We start from the raw sequence: 18,914 nt of genomic DNA, 5'->3' as shown, positions 1-18,914 counted from the left end.
GACGGTAACCTGTATGCAGGCCCTGCCTCATGTCCCTCCACCCCACAAGTGACGGCAACCTGCATGCAGGTCCCGTCTCATGGGACATCCCCCACCCCGAAACACTTTGTACCAATATACATTAAAGCAGCACATGCAAAATCAAATGTCACCACACGCTGCACCTTAAGACCCATCCATTGGTCATGCTCACCAGTACATGCCCCATGGCATCGAAATCCTAAAATCACAGATGCATGCATGTGTTCACACACATGAACAACTTTGGTCAACAGTAGGGACAAAGAACTGAGTCAAGGAAGAGTGAAACTCGCACTAAACCATCGAGACCAGACACCACTTTGATTTCAACAGCTACAAATATATTAGAAAATCAGTATTAAAATCATACTCAATAAAACCAACATATAAAACCAGCATGAATTATTTTTTTTTTTAAAAAGAACGTGAAAACGTAAATAAATTGGATGGTAAAAATGAAAAACTCAAACATGTGGTCCATGTCCATTAAGGTTAAGTCCAAATAAAAATACAAATGAAAAGAAAATCATTCCTCCATGGTGAACTAAAATTGATCCTGGAAAAATACAACTATTTTCAAACAACTAGGGTCCATTGTCCCGAAAAATGTCCTAAAATCCTAAAAAATACCACTAAAAAAGTACTATGTACAAAATGTGGAGCAAAGTCCAGGAACTTCAAAAGGAAAGTGAAAAATAAATGAAACCTACACCTAAAGAACTATATACAATGGCAGCGTGCTAGTCCTCCTCCTCGCCATGCTCCCTCTCAGTCTCTTCCAGGGCATCATCGAACACTGCGTACACTTCCACTAGATGGGCCTTCGCGGGCTTGCAGGGACTCCACCATGCTCCTCTCGAACTCCCTGCAAGTCTTCTTGAGGACCTCCGCCCACCTCTCTGCCCAACGCAGTGAATTCTCCGCTCTGGTCATGGCGAGTCATGCCTCCTGTACCCGCTGCTGCTCTGCCCCGATCTGCTGGCCCAAATGCTCCAACACGGAAGAAACCCTTGTTGTAAGGTCCACGTTTGCCTCCTGCCGCTCTGCTGTTGAAAGACCTGAGTCCTGTCACCTCCTACTCTGAGCTTGCTGCTGCCAATATGCCCAGTGCCTGCACATCAAGGACAGCCTCCGGGATGATGTCAGCCCTGGGGCTATCGTGCACATGCCCTTCTCCCTCTCCTTGGTGCTTGCTCTTCCTCCATTGCCATAGCTCCTGTTGCTGTGGTGACGACAATCCACCTCGACTCCCGACTCTGGCAGGGATGTGATATCCACCAGACTGGCCGCTGGGGTTGGGCCAGATACACAGGGGGCCCTGGGTGGTATCTGGGCTGCAAGATGGCAGGGAGGATGACTGGCGCACAGAGGAGGAAGACGAGGAGGCGGTCAAATAAGTGGCCGGCCCAACGGACCCATTGTGAGACCATGAACTGTGCTAGCCAGTTCAAGAGATGACAGGCCTCATCGTGATGACGTGCAAGCTTCCGATTGGAAGTCGACACGTCATCACGGATGTTGCCTGTATGCCTCATGATACCGGCTAGCAACGGTTACGCCGGCCCCTAATGGCTTCATCCACAGATATTGGTGTATATGTTTGCATGGATTTGACCACCCCCTGCAGATGGGTCCGTCCTGAGGCATGCCTGCAGGTGCATACAGATGCAGTCACAGTCCAGGGGCAGGAATTAGCACAGGCACCTCCACGGCGACCAGCGCTGCCTCAAACGCCTGAGTCTGCACAGCAGCAGCCACACCTATGTCATCTGATGGGGAGCAGGTGCAAGTGGATCTAGGTTACCTGGCCTAAGCCCCGCCCACCTGCTGCCTTCCTGCGAACTGCTCTTTTTCACCACTTAGCAAGCCCCGCTCAGCTGGTGCCTTCCTGCTTGCCGCTCGTTTCCCCATTTAGCAAGACACGCCCACCTGGTGCCTTCCTGCTTGCTGCTCTTTTTCACCACTTAGCATTCCCGCCTACCTGGTGCCTTCCTACTTGCCGCTCTTTTTCACCACTTAGCAAGCCCCGACCACCTGGTGCCTTCCTGCTTGCCGCTCTTTTTCCCTACTTAAGGAGCCTTTCAGCCTCTTTTCCTTTGCAGATGGGGAGCAGGTGCAAATGGATCTTGGTCACCTGGCCTAAGCCCCACCCACCTGGTGCCTTCCTGCTTGCCGCTCTTTTTCACCACTTAGCAAGCCCCACCCTCCAGGTGCCTTCCTGCTTACCGCTCTTTTTCACCAATTAGCAATCCCCGCCCACCTGGTGCCTTCCTGCATGCCACTCTTTTTCACCACTTAGCAAGCCCCGCACACCTAATGCCTTCCTGCTTGCTGCTCTTTTTCCCTACTTAAGGAGCCCTCCAGCCTCTTTTCCTTTGCAGATGGGGATCTAGGTCACCTGGCCTAAGTACCACCCACCTTCTTAGCCCTGCCTCTTCTTTCCTACTTTTAACTATTAGATCAAGGGCGTCTCTCGCCGGGCGTCCTAAGCGAAGGGCAGATGAAGAAAAGGGCAATTCCTGTTTGGACCTGTCCGGAACAGGAGGACACAAGGCCCGACCCCCTGCACAGACAGCAGGTAAGCATGTGTTACTCCCTCTGTCCCCACAGGTCCTCCCCACCTCCTCTGGTCCCCCTGCGATGTTCCCTTGTGCCCCCACCATTCTCACACACAGGTGTTACCTGTTTTCCTTGATTCTTCTACCCTGCTACCCCCTCGTCCCCCTCAAGCCTACTTCTGCAGGAGTCTGTCCTGATAAATTCTGGTTTCACCATCACTGTCTTGTGGCCAATGCTGGATTTGACTTTTAAGGACATCATTCATTCACGGTGCGTCACCCTTTCTCAACTCTCATGCTTGTCTTTCTTTGCATCTTGTACTTATGGTGGCCCTGAATCATGCTGTTCCCATCTCAATTTGTATCCTGGCTTGCAACATTATGTGTTACTAATGACTTCTGCAATTGTACTCACTCTCCCCTCTTACTTCTCCACACATTTGACTGCTAACTCTCTGTTCTCTCCTCCTTTCCCTTCTCCCTTTTCCTATATCCTCCCCTTACTTTCTTCTATGCACGTATTCTATCAGAATTGTCCCTGGAACTAGTATGATAACAATCTTGTCTGTCTCCCCCCTCCCTTTACTGTTCTTTTCCTCCCCACCCCCTTCCAGCACTGACAACACTGAAATGTTGTCAGGCCTAGTATGATAGTCACTTGTTTTGTTCCTCCCCTTACTTTCTGCACCCCTCTCCTTCACCTCTTGTTTTTCTCTGGCTCTACCAGAAATGTTGTCAGGCCTAGTACGGTAGTCGCCTGTCTGTTTCCATTTCCTTCCCACTCTCCCCTCCCTTCCTTAACTATGTCTTAGCTCTTACACTATCTGAAATGTCTCCAGGCTGAGTATGATAGTTAATTTCACATCCTTACTGTTCATGGCCTTTAAGAATGTCATTGTATTTTCCCTTGTTCCCGCCCTTGCCTTGAAGTGCTTTGAAACACATTGTGTATAGGCGCTATATAAATAAACTATCATATGATATCATATCACCCCCTCTGGACCTCATGGACTGGGCAGATGTGGCCTCCTCCTCCTCCACATACTCTGCCAACCTGGATGCCTCCCCACCATCTTCTGCAGTGTCTTACCTCTTTGTGGGCTCATCTGTCCCTCCCACTTCTGAGGAGTCCTCCACCACCTTCGCCCTCTTGGACCTACCCTCAGCAGCTATGGCCAGTGACTCTGATGCGGCACCAGCCTCCTCGCTCTGAGATGATGACACTACCTGGGAGGACGACTGGGCCTTGCGTCTGTGCCGGATTGAGGCATCCCTGCTTCCTTGCTCCCCAGCGCCTTCTCTGCCGTCTTCTCGCATCGTCGCTGTGGATGTGAAACAGAGAACACAAACATCAGGGGACTGAACATATGTGTGTTTGGCACAATGCAAATGTACATCAGTGGCACTGTCAAAGGTCACAACCATCATCATCGTCCACTACACACCAGGAAGTGGCAATCACACATATGCACAATCATACGCAACAGACATTCACATCCATGTACAAGGCACTGTGAGCACATCAAAATCATGTACCCACCTCACATGCATCATGGGACTTACACATCTCATTTACACACATCACCTGACAGTCATGCAACAGCCCATGCAGTTATCACGTCAGAGTGCACATAAGGACAATTTGGCAGCATGAATCAATCACACATTCAAATGCCCATGCGTCATACATCCGTGAGTGTTGGCCAGTCACACACTCACTTCCTTGACACATTCACATGTACACAATGCATGCCCGTGATGTTGATGAAAGCACACATGTTTAACACCACTCACATGCCCCAGTACAGAAACATGCATGCAAACATGTGCGTGTCGCTACATGCTTACACGCATCACGCATTGCAACCCAAAGACCATTGCTGTCACACATGTTTGAACGGACTGATATGCATCACAGTATGGGACATTTACACAGACATCTGTACAAGAGGCATGCCAGACATGAGACCAAGGTGCACACTCCTACCACATATCCACCATGGTGAACAAGAACACATGGACACTTACTAATTGACTCCAGACAGAGCTCCAAATCCCAGGGCAGGGTGTAGAGCGCTGGAAAGAACCTTTCCAGGACCCGATAGTTGTTGTTGGTCAACCAGCCCCTGTGCCTCACTTGGTCCTCACCAGCCTGGAGGAAGCGCCGGGCCTTGTTGTGGGTCCTGGCCTCGAAGTCCTCCCAGCGCTTGTGGACATGTGTGTAGTCGTGAGGAGTCACCCCCTCCGCATTGATGGCACCCATGATAACCGCCCAGATCCTACTCCGTCCTTCCTTGCTAACTTGGGATGGTCCATGGAAGAGGGAAACATGATGCCCCAGGACTTGCTCCACCAGGATGTCAACTTCCCTGGCGGAGAGGCTGACAGCCCTCTGCCTCGCTGCCGCTCCCAGGGGCGTTGCCACTTGCCTCAGGTGATGTTGGGTCAGTCCTGGCAATCCCTGAGGCAGGTGTGGTTGGGCAAGGTAGTCCTGGGCTGAGCTGTGGAGCGGTGGTATGGCACGTCGTCGGGAGTCTTCGGGATCAGCAGATGCGGTCACAGTGACAGGAGCACTGGCAATGCCTATACAGCAGGCACCAAATTGCAGGGCACGTGGGCAGCAGGCACACCAAGTGGGCGGGCAGCAGCAGGTGGCTCGTAGGAGGCAGCTCGGGGCACTTGGAGGCAGGTAAATTGGCTGGTAGGCAGGAGCATGGGTCTTCCATTTTACTCGTGTGGCCAGACGGAAACAGAGTGACTCGCACATGTGGAATCAGCGCATTAGCATGGATTCAAAGGAAAGGCCCTAAGCGGGTAACTTGCGTGACAAGCACTGTACATTCGGCGTGGCATTCAGGATTGGGATACAGTAGTGCGTAGGAGAGCATCACATGCTTGCTGAGTTATAGCGGATGGACGTGTGGACTTTGTTTCCATACATCTCTTCACTGCATGCAAGACTCTTCTTTTGGTGGGGGATTGGCTCCGCGCACACGCTCATGTACTTTTGAGGCTGACAGTGAGTTGTGTACGCATTTTGCAATCTGTGGGTGTCCCTGTGTCTCACATAACGCCTTATTTAACATCACTGTAGCTTACGTGTCCTTTGTGTATGTATTTTTTGTGTTGCTGGGTGCCACAAGTGCGTACATGTTTTTTTAAAAATATTTGGGGTCCCAGTACATTACACGGCCCATTTATTTTTTCCCCAGGGGTTACCTTGAGCCTTGCTGGGGCACACTGGTATGTTTGACATCACGTACACTGCCCCCTCACTCAAATTGCCCAGGAACATTGATTGCTGCATCTCCCATTGCACCAATCGATCTGAGCTTCAGGTCCTCATGGACTACGTGCAGGTACACCAACATGACATGCTTGCGCAGGCAGGGAACACACATACACCTGCCCAGCCTATGGCCCACTGCCACTGTGTTGTTGACCTTATTAACAACTTGGGTCATGAGAGGCACTCAGCTACTGACTCAATGAAGTATTAGTATGACCTGCGGTGCCTAGCCAAAGGTAAGATGGGTGCCAACTACGCCTCTACTTTGGTAACTGGAGGTGGGTCACCACGAGAGGACGAAGAGCGCACTCCACAGGAGGAGATCATATGTGCTTTGATTTATGTGGAGCAGATCCAAGGCATGGGAGACCTGCCAATTTATGAGGGAATGTCTGGTAAGTGGTGATGCGTGTGTGTCCAGGTCATGTGTATGCTGCTTGGATGAAGTGTGTTGGTTGTCTGGCAGTTCTGGCTGCCTTTGCATGACTGCAATGGGTGAACCATATCATGGTGAAGTGACACGTGCCCATTGACCTGCAGACTGCATACGCATAATGTGCTGCACACCGTGACAAACCCCATCACCACACCAGCTCACTCCTTCCATGTCACTCTGTCCAGGCTCTCTTGGCCCTCTTCATGCTCCAACCTGTGATTGTGGATAGCCTGTGAGAATCTTGCACTCCACACTGGCCTTCTCTCTGCACATCTCTGACATCTCTGAGAGGTCATTCTGCCAGCTGCACCTGCTCATGGGGATTCCTCCTTTCCTCTCATTCCCCCAGTTGCTCAGTGTCTCTAGAGGACTGGTCATACCTATGGTGGGGTACTGCATCAGCCTATACCCAGATTTCTCTGCCTCTACTCTCGTCCCTCTGCAACTCATTCTGACCTGGACAGTGGGGAGTGTCCTTTTTTTTTCTTGGTACCAGTTATTGTGTCTCCCTAGGACTGGGATGATGGCACTGGCTCCCAGTGTCTACGACTGTTTATTTTCAATCGCTCTGTCCACAGGGCCTTATAGATCTTGATACCGCAGTTTCTTCAACTCCATCTTCCCTATTTGCTTCCTTCTCATGGTATTTGATCATCCCTTTCCAACTCCCTCAGGGTCAGTTACTTCTCAGAGCAATTAGTTGGTGTTTAATGTCTATCTTTGGCTGGGGGCTCCCTCTGCTACAGCCTCCCTGCCTCAATGTCACTGGAGGTGAACCTTCTCTGGGTATGGGAGCTCTTATGATCCTTCCTCATGTGTTCTGCTTTCTCTGCATACTCTCCCCTGCTGGAATCCTGGATGACTGAGAGAATGCACTAGTCACCTGCCCACACTATGATCTCTGACACGGGCCTCTCAGCCACCCGTAGTACCCATGCAATGCCTCCCTGCCATAATCCACACTCGGTGGCTATTTACTGTTTCCCTACAACCCTCTAGCAGCTATTGACAGCTGTTGTCTGCACATACACTTCCACCAGCCTACCGCATTATCATTGATGATAATGTAGTTGTATTTAATTGGTATGCCATTCCCATGCACTGCACTTCCCACACCCCTTCCAACCCCAGGTCTCACCTTCACCATGCCTATTCACTCACGCAATGTCAATGTGAGCTGGATTCATGGGATGGGTGCGTCTGGCTGCACTCTATTCCACCACCCTTGCATTGTTGCACCATGTGACACCTGTGTGTATTGAGTTTGTGATTTACATGTCATGTCATGTCACATCCATTGTACATGGTTGTAGGACAGTAGTCAAGAAGTGCAGTATTATAGATCAGTCATGACTATGGTATGTGACATATGTGTTTTTGTGTCTGTGATGTTGGTGGATGAACTATGGCAGTCAGGTGCTCATGTGGGTTGCAGGTGCTATGCGCCATACACTACAAGTTGTATGTATCCCTTTCACACTGGTCAATGGCTGCTTTCATGATACTGTTCACTTACATTGACACTGGGTAGGTGCGGGAGTTTGTGACATGGCAGGTTGATGTGTTACATGATAACATTGAGATGCCTATGTGTGTGGTCTATGGTATTTACATGGCTCTTCATGTATTTTTCTGTCCATGTGTAGGTGATGAGGCATTGGATTCAAAGGAGGAGGTGGAGGAGGAACAGGATAGTGAGTCACGACCATCCACCAGTGGAGGACGTGGTGTGGTAGCCCATGAAGTTCCACTGGTGCTAAAAGCCATCCTGGCCCAGACTGTCTCCGTTTAAGCCTTAGGCTCTGGTGATGAATCAGATATGGATACCTCTGTGGTGTCGTAGGTGAGTGCATCGACTGTGGGTGCCGTTGCATCCCAAACATTTGGAGGGGGTGAAGACCCCTCACAGGCCAGTCAGTGTCGGGATGTCCATCTGTGGTGGTTACGGTTGCAGGGTCACACTCCACAGTATTGATTCCTGGTCCTGGGGCAGCAAATCAAGGGAGGGATGCATTCCTGCAGCCACAGATGGCGTCATCACATCAAGGGCCAGGTACCATTGGCCTAGTCAGGTGTGGGGTCCGGCAACATGGTAGCCATGTGTTAGCTGGCGATACTGTGTGGGAGCAGTCTATGTATGCTGTTGCACAACAACACGCTGCTTCACATGAGGTTTTGGCTCAAGGCATGGATAGGGTGGCCAATTCCATTATACCTCCAGCAAGACAGGTGGAGCACCAGCAGCAGGCATTGTGGTCCACATGCCGCTCACACAGGCTGAACATGGTGGCCAGCAACAGGAGCCGATGGGAAGAACTGAGGGCTCTGTGTGCATCCTTGGCTGCAGAGGGTCGGGCCAACAGGGAAGCCCTGAGGTCAGAGGATAGATCCCTCAGGGTTACACTGACTGCACTCGAGGCATCCAGCAGTATACGATCTGAACAGCAGATGCAAATGATGACTCGTACCATTACAGAGGAACTGCGTGCATACGCTGAGGTGATGCATGGAGACCTCTGGGCCACCATGTTGCTGATGCAGGCATTTCAGTCCTGCATGGCCGCTGCCATGGAGGACGAGACCAGGGCTATACATGGTTATCCTTCCTTTCTACTACCACATTCTGATGCAGCACCAGCGGGTGGGGACAGCAGCGACGGGTCTTCCACTCCATCATAGCCGTGTGGCCCATTAACCCATGGAGGGTTCTTTTTTAACATCCACACATGTGGGTGTGGAAGTGCAACCTGCACCTCCTCCCTCCTGGGTCGAACCCCGCTGAACCCTCTCCCAGTCCCCTATGGGCATTTTTTATTTTGTTTAACATTTGTTTTGTGTCTATTGTGCATTTATGTGACAGTGTGTTGCTTTGTGTGGCAGACGAGGGCATCCACTGTAGGTTCCAGCTGGTCCCATAGAGGGTTGTCTCGTGTTGCTGTTTGTGCCTTGGGTCCAGATACATATGCCACTCCTGCTTCCCCTTTCCATGGGCTTGCAAGGAGTGCAGCATATGAAAATAACTTACACAGTGGCATTGGGCTTCCATTCTATCTCTGGGCAGTCTCAAGTCCGACCTGTGTATACACCCCTAGTGGGATTCCTGATTGTTTGTCTAGTGAATGGTTGGCATCATTTTATGTCTGTACATTGAGATGCATCCTTTGTTCATTTCCATCTTCATGCATTGCCTTGACAGTCTCCATTGTTGTTAGCCTTCCTGCTGTATGCACTTCTCTGGCTCCCTTTGGTTAGCTGTGCCACACACATTTAGAAGGGTGAAATTTAGAAGGGTGGCATGTGCAAGTCACAGCAAATTGAGGCACATGTGCATTTGGGTATGGTCATGGTCAGACAGATTAATTTGTGGATCCTGTGTTTCTGGTTTGTTGTACTGGCCAATTGATGTACCTGTGTATATAAAGATATTGATGAGCGAGTTATTTCTGGACTTTTTAGGATGATTGTTGCACGCTTTGTGACAGTAGTGTTATGTGTTGGCCATTTATTTCTCTGTTTGGACATTGCATGCCATGGCATGGTGTGTCAAGCAGGTGACATGAAGTGTGGGAGAGTTTAGGTGACATACCAGCATTTAAATGTGTACATTGCCATGGTGTTTGTGGCATACTCCATCTTCCATGTGTTCCATTTGTGCACACTAGATTGTGATACTTTTAGTACTAAGGGATGTACACAATGTAGCATTACCAAGGGCACATTCTCAGGGTGTTAAGGTTGGGACAGTTGATTGTCTCATTGTCATCATCGATTGTCACCTGGAATGTGCCAGAGCTGTGTGCATTCCGCAGGGGTTGGATTTTAGGGGAAAAATTGTACCACAAGCTGGGTACGGGCAGCTTCACCACCATGCATGGGGTTGGTGCTGTGGGGGCATCACCATGTCCACTGGTACTCTACACTGTATTGCAACGTTGTGCAGGACACATGCTGGCACAATGATCCTGCACACTACTGGTGGCGTATATAGTAGCTCACCAACAGAGTGGTCAAGGGAGAGGAAGTGTGAATTTAGCACTCTGAATGTGCGCTGCACTATGCCCCTAGTTGCAATATGGGCTGTGTTGAATCTTACCTGGGGTGGTGTGGTGGGGATCCGTATTGGCGTCATCATGTTGGTGCTCAGAGAGCAGGCACTGTCCCCTGTAGAGGTGAGATGGGTTGTCAGTGGTGTGGCTTTGTCTGTGTGTCAAATGCATGCATTTGCAGGGCCATTTATACTCACCAATGACCCATGTGTTGCAATGCCTCCCTGCTTCCAGGGCCCGCTGTATGGGTGACATTCTGAATATGAAACTATCATGGGTGGAATGCCGGTGCTTGCGATTGCGATAGATGTGCTCTGTGGCCCTAGGTGGACGTAGGGCCACATGGGTGCAATCGATGGCACCAAGCACTTTAAGGAAGTGCGCCACCCCGTAAAGTTCCTGGACCACGACCTGCCTTTCTGCGGGTGTTCTGGGCAAGTATATGTGCCTGCGGACAGAGGGGCGTGCAGTTATGATTGCCAACACCTGGTGCAGGCAACGTGACTGCGTGGCCTGTGAAATGCCCCTGACAATGGCAGTTGTCCACTGAAATTACCCAGTGGCCAGAAAATGCAGTAAATTGAGCACATTTGCCAAGGGGATCAGTGCTTGGGAGCACAGGGTGGGTGACGTGAGGTTGTCTTTCCACTCCGTGAACAAGTCTAATATGATATGAGGTGGAAACCCATACCTGCCATGGACCTGGTCATCAGGCATCCCAAAAAGGCTGGCCCTCGGTAAAAAAATGCATGCCCTGGCTATCTTCCTCCTCCTGCATTGTCCCACGATCACTGCTGCAAAAAATGGGACAATTCATCGTAGCTGTAATGCGCGTAGGTTTATCACGCTTGGCGGACGTGTTTCCAGATGAGCGTGTCTTTTTCCGCACTCAGGAGAGCTCTTTTCAATTCCATGAATACGTGTTGTTATTGCACGTGTGCGAGTTGCAAGTATTTTACTGCGGAACTTCCCACGTAACGCCCACATTTATGCTTGTTGTTCCCCATTCCACGTGTTCCGCTGCCTTTTTAGGTGACTGCGCTAGACAGTATGCGCCTTCGCTGGGCGTCTTGCGCAAGGTGTTTGTGGTGTTGCAGTGACGTGTTGAACCCGCGCGAATTCAGCGCAAGTCTCTGGTAAGTGTTCCATGAATCAACAAATGGGCGCTTGTGCGCTTTTTTACGGAAGCGCCCATTTTTCAGTGCTATTTTATTCTATGAATCGGTCTATAGTGTCCCCAACCTAACCTTACACAACCCTGCACAGCCAAACACGTGCAATTAAGTAGCTACCTACCCTCCCATTCACCCACTGACTCACATTACACACATATATATGTGTGTAACTTCCCTTTCTTCGCCAACAATTACAACACAATGCCTACCAGACAGCAATTCCATAGACAGCAACACCGAAAGAGAGCCACGCAACACACAACGTAGCCATCCACTGCAAGCTCAAAGTGAACAGAAAGGTGAAGGAAAAGAGGTAATTCAGTCATTAAGGAAAATGGATGCATCTACCAGTAAAGACAGTGTAGGTGATCTGGCAAAATGTGATAGTGTAAATAAAACCACCACATACAGTGCAACACACACTACTGCTAAGAGAGCACGTACACATTTTTAATGTAATAACAAGCAAGTATTCTAAAAAAGTCATTTTACAAAAAAGAAAATCCACCACAGAGTCCTTCAGAACCTTCCAAGTAGAGGGCAGAAATCATGCTCAACCCTCAAAACCTACCGCTGAAAGGTAATTCTAGAAGACCTTGTAGACAATGCTATCTTTTTTTTATACTTGATTAACCCTCAAGGTTTTTACAAGGTACAAGAATATTTGCTTTTGTAGACAGTGCTATAAGCGTGAAGCTGAATATGTTTATAGTAATTTTGAAGAGAATGAAACTACTAACAAGATTAATTAGTAAATTGCAAGCACAACTTCGAAACATACGCAACGTGAGCATAGATACCTTTGGCCACATCTGTGCAGATGAGTGGAGTCACACCACCAACACAGAGCCATACTTCAATGACGAATCATACAAACAACAACAAACTAACCAAATTGCCTTACATCGAAGTAGATGAGTGGATGAAATTATACACAATACCATCATGGAAGAGGAAACGCTGCTTTCAGAAATATCCCCATCAAACTTAGATGTCACTCTGTAATCCACCAAACCAACACACCTCTCCTACAAATGGCCTTGTACATCAATGTGCCACGTTCACCAAAGCCTAATCCAAAAGCCTAATCAAAAATTTGTAGCAACTCCTCAATCAGTATGTCAAAGGCAACGACAAAAGAAAAATGAAAATAATGCAAACTATGGACTCCTGTCCTGTGTGCAATTACACTGGAATGTGAGAACATTCCTTAGCCTGTATTTCTGGACTAGCTTGCAAAAGCACCTTCCACCACATTAAGGGGGTAATTCATAGAATTCAGTGCACAAGTGGTGCACGCGGCTGGCGCACAGTGTGCGCGTGCGACAGTCTGCGCCAGCCGCGTGCGCCAAAATCCATTTCCGCGCACAGCGTATTCATGGATTTTAACATCAATTACCAGCCGTGGTGCAGAGTGGCGCAGTGACCCTGCAGCAGCGCCAGTTACGCCCCCAACCCCTCCCCGTGTGCCATGTACAGCGCACAAATCCCGTACATGGCGCACAGGCCAGTGGACCAGCATACAGGCCCCCAACCACGAAAACGCCCATAAAACTCCCCGTGCACCCCTCCGAATACACGTACCCCGCTGCGTGGCGAGAATCACACGTGATTGGCCCTGTGCGAGTGGGGTACGTGTATTTTGGGGGTGCGCGGGAAGTTTCACACGTGATTGGCCCTGTGCGAGCGGGGTACGTGTATTTCGGGGATGTGCGGGAAGTTTCACATGCGATTGGCCCTGTGCGAGTGGGGTACGTGTATTTCGGGGGTGCGCAGGAAGTTTCACACGCGATTGGCCCTGTGCGAGCTGGGTAGGTGTATTTCGGGGGTGCGCAGGAAGTTTCACACGCGATTGGCCCTGTGCGAGCGGGGTACGTGTATTTCGGGGGTGCGCAGGAAGTTTCACATGTGATTGGCCCTGTGCGAGCGGGGTATGTATATTTTGGGGGTGCGCGGGAAGTTTCACACGTGATTGGCCCTGTGCGAGTGGGGTATGTGTATTTCGGGGATGCGCAGGAAGTTTCACACGTGATTGGCCCTGTGCGAGTGGGGTATGTGTATTTTGGGGGTACGCCGGAAGTTTCACATGCAATTGGCCCTGTGCGAGCTGGGTATGTGTATTTCAGGGGTGCGCAGGAAGTTTCACACGCGATTGGCCCTGTCCGAGTGGGTTACGTGTATTTTTGGGGGTGCGCGGGAAGTTTCACACGCAATTGGCCCTGTGCGAGTGGGGTACGTGTATTACTGGGGTTCGTGGGGAGTTTCACACGCAATTGGCCCTGTGCGAGCGGGGTACGTGTATTACTTGGGTTCGCGGGGAGTTTCACACGTGATTGGCCCTGTGCGAGCAGGGTACGTGTATTTCAGGGGTTCGCAGGAATTTTCACACGCGATTGGCCGTGTGCGAGAGGGATAAGTGTATTACTGGGGTTCGTGGGAAGTTTCACACGCGATTGGCCCTGTGCGATCGGGGTACGTGTATTTCGGGAGTTCACGGGAAATTTCACACGCGATTGGCCCTGTGCAACTGGGCTACGTGTATTACTGGGGTTCGCGGGGATTTTCACACGTGATTGGCCCTGTGCGAGTGGAGTACGTGTATTTCGGGGGTTCGCGGGAATTTTCACATGTGATTTTGCTGTCAGAGCGGGGTACGTGTATCCAGTGGGGTGCGCGGGGAGTCCCACCCATGAATTGGCAGTGTGGGTCCTCCCAGTTATGCACTCTACCCCCTCCACGGCCCCTGAAGGCAGCCCACACCACAGGGGACTACCCAGCACCCTTGGTCATGTCCCGCACGCACCCCATCCACCATGGGCATGCCCCCAGCCAGCCCACATGTCACCTTGCACTAGTGATCACCAACTCATGTCCCCCAGCACCCCCACCCCCCAGCAGTGAGAGGCAGCTGCCAGCAGGCCCCGACTCATGTCCCACTGCACCCCCACCCACCCAGCAGTGAGCCTCAGGCCCTGACTCATGTCCCCCAGCACCCCCACCCACCCAGCATTGACGGGCACCTGCCAGCAGGCCCCGACTCATGTCCCCCAGCACCCTCACCCAACTAGCATTGACGGGCACCTGCAAGAAGGCCACGTCTCATGTCCCCCAGCACCCCCACCCCCAGCAGTGAGGGGCACCTGCCAGCAGGCCCTGACTCATATCCCCCAGCACCCCCACCCACCCAGCAGTGTGCCTCAGGCCCTGATTCATGTCCCCCAGCACCCCCACCCACCCAGCATTGACGGGCACCTGCCAGCAGGCCCTGACTCATGTCCCCCAGCACCCCCACCCTCCAGCAGTGATGGGCAGCTGCCAGCAGGCCCCGACTCATGTCCCCCAGCACCCCCACCCACCCAGCATTGACGGGCACCTGCCAGCAGGCCCTGAATCATGCCCCCCCTACATGACATAAAGATGCACAATCATGGCCCACATCTCCACCAAAATACCACAGCACGCCACCCCAGTCTTGAGACGCAATGATTTCCCAATCCCCCCCACTGACATGCTTATCTCAAGACACAAACCAAAAGTCAACTATGTACATCAACACATGTCCGTCACACACATACACTGGTTGGCATTGATTGTTTAAACCCACATTTTCACATGCATGAACTCAAAGAGCAAATTACACACATGGAAGTAAAATATCATAATGTATTATGGACAAAAATAAAGCAATGAAATGAAAGCATAGAAAAATTGCAAACATGAAATGAAAAGCATGTCCAAAAGATGAGTACATGAAAAGTATAACCAATCCAAAGGAATCCAAAAGAAAAATAGTCCAAACTCTCCTTCCACCAAAGCAAACGTAAAAAGTAAAATCCATTAATCCATGGTGAAATCCAAAGAAAAAGTTCCAATAAATCCATTGTCCAACTATGTACAATCAATTGTCAAGGGTCCATGAGCCCAACGAAAGAACAGAAACCTATAGAAAAAACTACCTAATAAAAAAAACTATATACAAATGTGTGGGGCAAAGTCCAAACACCCCAAAATAAAGGAAAGCGAAAATGAAACCTAACACTAAAAACAATATACAATGGCGGCGGGCTAGTCCGACGGCTCACTTTCTGATTTCACGGGCCAGGGCATCATCGAACTCCTGCTCAATGTCCTGGGGGCAGTCCTCTTCCATGGCCCTGAGGGTTCACAGGGACGATGCCATGTTGGACTCCAACTCCCTGCGAATAGCCTTGAGGCACTCGGCCCGCCTCAGTGCCCTCTGCATGGAGTTCTCCGCCCTGACCATTGTCCGTGCCTCTTCTGCCCGCCGCCGCTCCGCATCTATACGCCGGCACAACCGCAGCCACACAGAAGACACACCCATTCCAGGGTCCTCCTGCCCTCTGGCGGATGCCTGCCCCTCTGATGTTGATGGCCCCGAGCCATCATTGCTCCCACCTAGAGCCTGCTGCTGCTGTCCATGTGCCCTGTCCGATGATGCCTGCACATCCTCCATCAGCTGGTCTCCAGTTGTTGTGATGGCCACCTCTGCTGGACCGCCGACTCCCGACTGTGGCAGGGATGGGATCTCCACCAAGCTGGCTGTGTTGGTCAGGCCAGGTCCACAGGGGGTCCTGGTGGAATCTGGGCCGGAAGACGGCAGGGAGAACGACTGGCGCATAGTCTCCACAGGGGAGGAGAGGTCTGCCAGAGTGCGCGACACATGTAGGAACCCACCGATCAGGGCCCCTCCCAACAGTGCCACGTCATGACGCTGCTGTTCGTGATGGCGTGCGTGCTCCACCCAGGAAGCATGCACGTCATCACGAAAGTCACGCGTGCACAATGCGACACCAACCAGGACGGAGCCCATACAGTCACGGGACCCCTCGTCCACAGTTAGTGGAGAGGCAGATGACGTGGCACTCCCCCCTACCTGTGGACAGGCCTGGGAAGGGACATCCCTGCTGGTGCATGGAGGTGCAGTCACAGGGTCAAGGAAAGCAACATGCACAGGCCCCTCTGCAGTGACCTGTGCTACCTCCTGACCCTGGCCATGGACTGCACCACTTGCACCAGTGGTACTACCCCCGCCAGGCCCCATGTGCGGCTCAGTAGCGGGCTCCTCCTCCTCTGTGGAGACCACCAACCTGGATGTCTCTGCACCGTCTTCCGCCATTGCAAGCCCATGTGGGGGCTCACCCGGCCCTTCCGATACAGCTGTAGTGGCAGACACGGCACCAGTCCCTCGTTCGCCGATGATGGCAATTCCTGTGAGGATGGTTGGGCCTTGCGTCACTGCCCGGTGGAGGCATCCACACCACTTGGCTCCACAGCGCTGTCTCTGCGATCTTCTTCACTTGACGCTGCGTAGAGGGAGACATAGAACACAGGCATCAGGGTACAGTACAATATTCCCCTAGACAGAAAGCAATAACACATGAGTGGCACTGTCAAATGGCACTTCCATCCTGTCCCTCCACAATACATGGGTGAATGCACGCAACACACATGCAGAAACAGGCACGGCGCCTGCAATCAACATCAGCATCCATGTACAAGGGCCTCTTTTAACCAAAATGTTGCCTTCAAACTCACATGCATCATGGCTCACACTGACCCATGCACACACATCACCGGAGGGTCATGCATCATGGTTTGTACACCACAGACACTGTGGATAGACACAGTGGATACAACGGTGACCGCACTGCATGAGTGAATCTACACATCATCACGGACATGTGTCATGCATCCATGGCATTTCAAAGTCACACACACTTCTCAGACACACACATGTGCACCATACATGTACATGAGAGCAACACCCATCCTTCTCCCCCCCTCCATGTCCAAAAACAGAAACTGGCATGCATTCATGTGTGCATTCCGCATACAGCTCCCCGTGTTGCATTGGAAGACATGCAAAATCCATGTGGTTCACACATTACTGGTCTCACATGCATGACCAAGATGTCCCTGCACACACACATCCATACATGGCCTATGTCACACATACAGGCAAGTATCAGACTACCAGCACACTGCAACATGCCCTGTCTCACACAGCAATGCTTGGCCACTTACTGCTCTACTCCAGACAGGTCGCCTCCGAAGGATCTGGGCATGGAGTGCTGGGCCTACGCGTTCCAGGAACCTCATCTGGATGTTGCTCATGCTGACCCGGAACCCCTCTGCATCCTCTGCCTTTGCGAGCTGCCGGGCCATGTAGAGGGTCCTGGACCTGATGTCCTCCCAGCGCTTGCGGACGTGCTTGATGTCGTGGGTTGCCACCCCCTCCGTGTTGATGGCAACCACTGCGTCCTCCCAGATCCTCTCCCGTCCTTCCTTGTAGGCGTTTGATGTTCCAAAGAGGGCATCATAATGCCCCAGGACATGCTCCACCAGGACACCAACTTCCTTCTCACTGAAGCTGGTGGCCCTCTGCCTCTCTGGCTGGGGGTCGCCAGTGGTCTCAGATGATGTTTGCCCCGACATGGCGACCCCCGAGGCAGGTGTGGGTGGGCAACTGGGTCCTGGGGCTGGGCTGTGGAGCGATAGTATCCCAGTCGGGAGTCTTCTGTTCCAGCAGGGGTGGACACAGCAACTGGACCCCTGCAGATGGCTGACGTGCAGGCACCAAATAGCAGGGCACGTGGGCAGCAGGCAGGCAGCAGCAGATGGCTGGTGGGAGTGTGCTTGGGGCTCTTGGGGGCAGGAAAATGGCCTTTTGGGTAGGAGCATGGTCTTCTGTGTGTTTTGGCGTGGCCAGCTTGATACGGAGTAATTTGGCACGTGAAAAAAGTGCACATCAGCGTGAAATCCGAGGAAAGGCCCTTACCGCGTAAGCACGTAAGTGACGTTACGCGCGCACGCGTTTCCACACAACACGGGTGCATTTTGAATCAGCACGTGAGAAAACTGCACATCACCGTGCTATTGGAGGAAAGGGCCTTAGCACGTAAGCGCGTAAGTGACGTTGCATGTGTGGGCTGGCTTAAAAGGTATGAGTATCACGCTATTTTCTTGTACGTGCTTTTTGTGGAGAGCAAGCAGGTGTTTCTTGTACTTCTTGTCGGTTCACACGCGATTACTTCACAACCTTTCCGGTTCGTACTCCCTGTTTCCTCAGACTGCGTTCTTTTCTTCTTTTGGCGGGGATGTTGCCAACGCGCACACGTGCCTCTTTTTCACGTTCTTTTTCAAGGTAAACGGTGAGTCGCGCATGTATTTTCTAACTGTGGTTGCCCCCGTGTGTCGCGTACCCCTTCAGAAGTCATTGTAGGTTGCGTGTTTGTTTGTTTGTTTGTTTATTTGGTATAGCGCAGAACCAAACCCCAAGGGGTAGCTGGGCGCAAACAGTACAAGATTACTTAAGAACTTAGTTACAGGAGAAATACAATTTATGCAGTTCGCAGTTAAATCAAGAAA

This window comes from Ambystoma mexicanum, chromosome 3p (assembly GCF_040938575.1).
Source record: "Ambystoma mexicanum isolate Mex_15411 chromosome 3p, UKY_AmexF1_1, whole genome shotgun sequence".
NCBI classification, from domain to species: Eukaryota; Metazoa; Chordata; class Amphibia; order Caudata; family Ambystomatidae; genus Ambystoma; species Ambystoma mexicanum.
This window is presented reverse-complemented; position numbering follows the sequence as displayed.